This window comes from Orycteropus afer, unplaced genomic scaffold (assembly GCF_000298275.1).
Source record: "Orycteropus afer afer isolate SDZICR_OR568_19922 unplaced genomic scaffold, OryAfe1.0 scaffold00398, whole genome shotgun sequence".
NCBI lineage: Eukaryota > Metazoa > Chordata > Mammalia > Tubulidentata > Orycteropodidae > Orycteropus > Orycteropus afer.
In genome coordinates this window covers 2222351-2229362 of record NW_006921985.1, presented here as the reverse complement: position 1 = coordinate 2229362, position 7012 = coordinate 2222351, and the positions used below count along the sequence as shown (strand labels likewise).

Genomic DNA, 7012 nt, shown 5'->3' with positions numbered 1-7012 from the left:
GGGTGCAGAAGAGTATGAAGGGATGGACACTGGGAGGAGGTAACTATGGGGAGGAAGTGGGAGGGGAGCTGCTGCATTGTAAATTTTGGTCAATGAGACAAAGTATATGTGAACTGCTGTATGAAAAGTAAATTTACTCTGTAAATCTTCACCCAAATCCTAAAAAAATAAAAAAAATTAAAAATAAATAAATAAATAAATAAAAGACCAGGCTTACTGGTCTGACAGAGACTGGTGAAACCCCCAAGACTATGGCCCTTAGTCACCTTTCAGGCCTGGAACGGAACTCACTCTCGTGGCTTAACTTCCAATCAAACAACAGACATGCCCACGACGCGAACAGCGACACCAGGAAGGTATACTCCTTAGAACAACGCAGACGGGAAATCAGGAGGGAAGCATTTGCACAACGGCTCAGAGGCCAGAGCATACAGGAAAGGACACGGAAAAGGTAAGCACAGGGAGGAAGCGGGAAGAGCTGCCACACTGTGGGGATCGCAATCGATGTCATGGAACAAAGTGTGTATGAACTGTGGACTGGAAAACACAGTTTCTCTGTAAACTTTTACCAAAATCACAATTAAAAAAAAAAAGAAAGAAAGAAAGAAAGTGAGAAAGAAAACGAAATAAATTTAAAACTGAAGAACAGAACAGATTTGCATCTTTGGAAACCCTATGGGGCAGTTCTACTCTATCCTAAAGCATTACTACAAGTCAGAACAGACCCAGTGGCAGTAGGTTTGGTTTTTGGTTTACATAAATTTTAAAACATCTAGAAGGAAGACATAGGAAATACAGAAATTTACTTTCACAGAATAAGGTTAGGATGACAGACTGCAGAGAGGAAGGCTTTTCTTTCACCTTCTCTGGCATTTTTTACTTTGTATGTATGTATGAATTCCAGAATTTTGTTTTAAATGGTTAATGAAAAGCAACCTGAACAAAAATCTCCCCTGAAGTCTTCTTCAAACCAAGCACCAGTTTAGCTGCTAGTGAAGAATGGCTGCCTTCAGCATGGTGCCCGTTTAGGAACTATCTACAGAGATACTTCAGAGACCCTGCAGGTCTGGTCCCAGGCCACAGCAACAAAGCAAATGACGCAATAAAGCAAGGAACAGTACTTGTTTGGTTTCCCAGTGCATACAAAGTTATGTTTACACTGGACTGCGGTGTGCAACAGCGTTATGAAGCGTCTGAGAAAGCAGCGTGAGAATGACCGAAATGTGACACGGAGACACAAAGTGAACACGTGCTGCTGGTAAACGAGGCCGAAACAGCTCCCTGGACAGGATCTCACAGCATCTGCAAAGCACAGTAAAACAAAGGGCAATAAAAGGAGGTCGGCCTGGGCCGGGATGATCCAGCCGTCAAACAGGGGTGTCGGGGCAGTGAGCACGTGCTCACCCAGGAGCCCCTCAGAAAGGAGGCGAGAACGGCTGCACAACTCGGAGGTGTCATCAGGGTCGCCGAGCTGCACACTCAGTCACCAGCGAACTGCTTTATGTTTTGCTCTGGATACTTGCAACAAGAATAAAAATAAGTTTTTTAAAGTAATCGACAAAGAAACGATTCCCAAAAGAGATTCTTCCTCATCGTTTAGTCTTGTGATCAGCAAAGTGCAGCCTGCTGCCTGTTTTAGCAGCCTGTGAGCTGAGAATGGTTTTTATACTTTTAAATGGTTGACTAAAAAAAATCATAAGAAGATTTCATGACATGAAAATTCTACAATATATGCATTTCAGGGTCACGACCAGAATTTTTGGGGAACACAGCCACACAGATTCCTCTACACACTAGCCATGGCCTGGAGCACCAGGGTCCACTGGGGAAGGACCACAGCCGTCAGCAAAAAGGCAAGTGCACAGCAATCTGCCCGGCTGCAAAGAAAACCTCTGAGCAATGGGTGTGCCTCTGCCCCTGCCCCAGATGGAGGGAAAGGCCTCCCCTGAATCCACGAAAGGCCAAGGAACCCACAACAAACTGTGTTCGGCAAGGACACACAAAACTAGATCAATGTATGAAATTCTGTTGCATTACAACAAACTATTGAAATGTAATAAGGAAAACAACTCCATTTACAATGGTATCAAAAATAATAAAATACTTAGAAAAGAAATTAACCAAGGAGGCAAAAGACATACTCTGAAGACTACAAGACACTGCTGACAGAAACTAAAGAAAACCTGATTAAACAGAAAAGCATACCATGTTCATAGACGGAAAAACTTAAAAGCAGTTAACTGAGATGGCAACACTCCTCAAATTGATCTACAGACTTAAAGCAATCCCTTTTTGGTTAACTGTTGGAGCCTCACACGCCAGAACAGTGAGTAGCACAAATCAGGTATTCAGTCAATGTGGACTGAATGGATGATTGAATGCAAAAGCAAAGCTGTCCTAAGAAGAAGTCTTTCTGCCCTTCACGCCGTCACCTGACCCACTTCTTCCTGCTGGACCCCAGATGTGAGACCCTGAAGTATGGTGGCCCTACTCTCATTACAGGGAGCTCTGGTAGCATAGTGCCTAAGGCACTTGACTGCTAACCAGAAGGCTGGAGGTTCAAACCCACCAGCCACTCCTCGGAAGGAAGATGGGGCAATCTACTTCCGTAGTGATACTGCCTCGGAAACCCAAGGAAGGGGTCGCTATGAGTTGGGTCTGACTTGACGGCACATAACAACAACAACACTCTGATTACGAGGAGCAAGAATGAGGACTAAGGTTTGCAAGGTAAATGAGAGTGAACCTGGGTCCTCAAGCTTACAGCTGAACATCCTCAAACAGATTTCGTTCTCTCTTATACTAAACTCTTACTGTTGAAGCTGTTGCACCAGGGCTTTCTCTTACTTGCAGCTGAATGTGATCCCAACTGATGTTACCAACTAACCACAGCTAAAATACGTGATCTTAGCACCACCCACAAATCCCACCGGCTCTGCCTCCACAATTTAGTCCCTTTTCACTTGCCCACTGCTGATCCCTGACAGGATCCACTCACTGAATCCCAAGGAACCATTCCTCTCTCACTGATCACAGCAAGAGTTTCCCACCTGGCCTCCTGCTCATATTCTCCTCACTCTGCTCTCAGTGTTCAGTTAAAAGGAACTCGGATCACGCCAATTCTTCCAGTCAAACCCTCCAACGGCTTCCCTGCACACCCACAAGTAACAGTAATGCCCTCATTTCCGCTTACAAAGAAGGTCCTACTGATGGGACATGGCACCCTCTCTACCTATCTGAGCTTACTTACTTCTGCCTCCCCCTCACTCAATTCACCCAGCCCAGGTGACCCCGTGCTACAGTCTCTACCTGTTCTCTCCGACTCCCTTCAGTCTTTCTTCAAAAGCCTTCAGCTCAGTGAACTTTCCCTGGACACCCAATCTACAACGTCGTCATGCCCTAGTCCCCTAGGCTTCTTTACGGTCCCCTATTCATTTGTCACTATTTAACATTGTGTGTTTTACTTCCATGCCATGCTCACTCCCTGTGTTCCTCACCAAAATGAAAACTCCACAGGGCAGAGAGCCCTGTAACAAGGACAGTGCCTGGCAGACAGTAATGTTCGATAAACACTGACTGATGAATGAGTAAAGTCAAGGAGTAGTGGGTGGGACTCTGGAGAAGAAAGAGAAAAGTGCCAAAGACAAGCACAATTACCTCATAATGACCGTCAGGACCCTCTCCAAGCTCTGAGCCTTGCATGCACGCCAGGCCAATGCCAGCCCAGCGGCATGTGCAGCCAGTCCCGCCTCGAACACCTGCACCCTATCTGCTGAGCAGAGAGCAGCCACTCAGATGTGGAAGTGCAGCCCACGCAGGGCCGTGACCTTCCAGTTCCACGAGAGAGACAGTGAGAGCCACAAACACAGAACAGGCGCTCTCCCGACTCCTTGTGGACCATCTTACTTCAGGGGATTTTTCACCGAAGCATCTGACCAGAAACGCCAAGATCCAAACTTGTGAGCAGTGAGTTTGTTACTGGAAAATCAATGACTATCTGCTATCTCAGGAGCTCTGGTACTGTAGTGCCTAAGGCACTTGACTGCTAACCAGAAGGCTGGCGGTTCAAACCTACCAGCCCTCCTCAGAAGGAAGATGGGGCATTCTACTTCTATAGTGATAGTGCCTCAGAAACCCAAGGAGGGGTAGCTATGAGTCGGGTCCACCTCGACGGCATATAACAACAACATCTGCTTTCTTAGAGCAAAATACATAGAAATAAGATCTTTACTCACTTTAATATAATTGTAACTAAACTATGGCAGCTTATTTCAGAGCTTCTAAGAGCCTTCAAAAGTTACTATGCTAAAACACTTTTGATTTTAAAAATTTAAGATCTTAATATTTGCACTGATTCCATCTTCAAGGATCCACAAAAAAGCTTAAGAGTACTTGCCCCCAGGGACAGAGTTAGGTACTTAGGAGAAAGGAGCAGGACAGGGATTCTTTAATTATTAATTGTGGAAAGGAGCTCTGGTGGCTTGGTGGTTGAAGCATTCAGCCGCTAACCACAAGGTCAGCAGTTCGAACCCACCACCCACTCTGCAGGAGACAGATGTGACAGTCAGCTTCCATAAAGATTTATAGCCTTGGAAACCCTGTAGGTCAGTTCTACTCTGTCCTTAAAGGGTTGCTATGAGTCAGAAACAACTTCATGGCAGTGGATTTAGACTTTTTTTTTTTTTTGGCACTTGTGGAATTTGTTAATGTATTACTTATGCGAAAATAACAGATTTGGTTTTTAAAATAAACATGTTACCATGAAATAATTAAACAAAATCTATCTACTCTGTCAAGCCAAACGTCTTGACAGTCATATTTTGAAGAGAAGCAACGTGGTGTTCTGGGAAACCAGCAGAGGCATATGTTTACAATGACAAAGTGTCCGAACAAGCCACAAGTGGACAGCAGTGAGGTCTTCTTCACCGCCTGGCCCCTGCTCAGTGCTGGCCTCCTTCCCACAGACCCAGTGTGCAGACAAGGATCACAAATGACTTGCTGCAGGAAAAGATCTAATGGTTACAACATTTCTCTAAGTATCCAAACAGGTTTTTCACCTTTTAGAAGAAAAAGTAAGTACTTTTGTCAATTTTATTCTCACCATTAAGCCAGCAAAACACACACACACACACACACACACACACATATCCCTTATCATTTTCTAATGAAACTCTCAGGACACACAGCGAGGATCATAGAAGGAACAAGTTACTCAACATGAATCAGTCTCAACAGACTGAGATTCATCACCAGGGGGCTTCCTGAAAACCATTTCCTTTGAAGTGCTGTCTTGTGCTTGCCCAGATCACAAATAAAATGCAGGAGGTGAGAGAAAGGCCTGAGCCACAGAATGCTGCTGTGTGTCCTGCAGTCAACTTCCCCCCAGGGAACTGCCCCGCAGGGTTTCTGAGGCCATTAATCCTCAGGGAAGCAGACTGCTGCCCCCTTTTCAGTTACCAGCTGAGCCCTGAAACACTGCACCCCCAGGGCTCCCTGACCTGCAGCAAAGCACTCCCAAACCCCTGCCGAACGCTCAGGACACAAAGCCTTCTGGGAAAAGTCTTTGGGTCCTACGGATGGGCTGAGGAGCCTGGTGTTGCAGTGGTTAAGTGCTCAGCTGGTAATCAAAACCCACCAGCCACTCGGCGGGTGAAAACTGAAGCAGTCCACTTCCCTAAAGACTACAACCTTGCATACCCTACAGGGCCGTTCCACTCCGCCCTACCCTCACTACAAGTAGGATCTCAACCCCATCACAATGCTTTTGGGTTCATTAATGGTCTAACTAGGAGCTCTGGTAGCACATAGTGCCTAAGGCATTTGACTGCTAACCAGAAGGCTGGCGGTTCAAACCCACCAGCCACTCCTCAGAAGGAAGATGGGGCAATCTACTTCCGTAGTGATACCGCCTCGGAAACCCAAGGAGGAGGGGTCGCTATGAGTCGGACCGACTCGAGGGCACATAACAACAAAATGGTCTGACTTGGTCTATTTCCAAATCCCTCCCCACCCAAGAGTAACGGTTTGTTAGCAAAGAAAGAAAACAGCAGCTCGCTTTTGGCACACCCGAGATGTCCCTGGGGTCCGAGACAGTCCATGTTCTAACAAGCTAGACCTCAACACTGCTGCAATCACGCCAGCCATCAGCCTCGCCCTCAGCGAGGTCCCGAGGCACGGCAGATAGTCATCAACTGCAGTCAACAAGCCTCCCTGCTACCGAAGTCAGCTTTGTCACGTCTCATCCGCCACCAAAAGACGGAGCTCAGCGCTTCCTCGCAGCCACACTTGCCCCAATGCCCGCAGACCACCACCTACGCTTCCATCAGCGGGTCTCCCGGGCGATGCTGAAAGTGATGTGCATGCCGTGAGACTGTGGGTTTACAGGCTCGAGTGACAGGCTGCTGAAAGTGCCACTTGGAACGGGGCTCTCCCATTGGACGGCGCCCGCAGGCCCGCGCCCTGCCCCAGCCACTCCTGCCTAGACGTCCTAACAGCATGATGTCATCCCCCGTCCGCAGCTCACTCGCGCTCCAATTCCAGGGCTCCCCTCCAGGTGTCGGGCGCCCCCCAGGCCTCCTGCCGCTCCGACCAACAGGGGAAGCGGCCTCCAGGAAGCCAAACGGCCCGTCGTCTCCCTCCTCTGAGTTCTCTTCCCGGCAGAGTTCAGAGCACTAACCCCCAGTCCCGTTTCTCGCAAATGAAAACAAACGGCTCCTTTCCCTAACTGTCGCATCTAGGGGCAGACGAGAGGCCAGGGGCCGTGACTCCCTCGCCGGAGTCACGGAAGGCCTCCTCGAGCGTCCGTCTCCTCTCGCAGAAGGATGGAGACCCCAGAGAGGGGACCCATGGGGGAGCACAGGGCAGGTTCCTCCCTGCTGGGCGCTGCGAGGTCACCACTCTCGCCGCGGGGCGGCCCAGCCGTTCCTCGAGCCGTCGCCGGAGTTCCCGCCCCGGGAAGGGAGGCTACAGGGGGCTCCACGCTCCAAGCCGGGCCCAGGACTCACGGTCGGTG

General features: G+C 48.4%; 1 protein-coding gene across 1 annotated transcript in view; it reads right to left on the bottom strand.

Annotated features, from left to right (window-relative positions):
- Positions 1–7012, bottom strand: part of HTT (huntingtin) — a 188906-nt gene that overhangs the window by 181686 nt on the left and 208 nt on the right. The window lies entirely within an intron of this gene.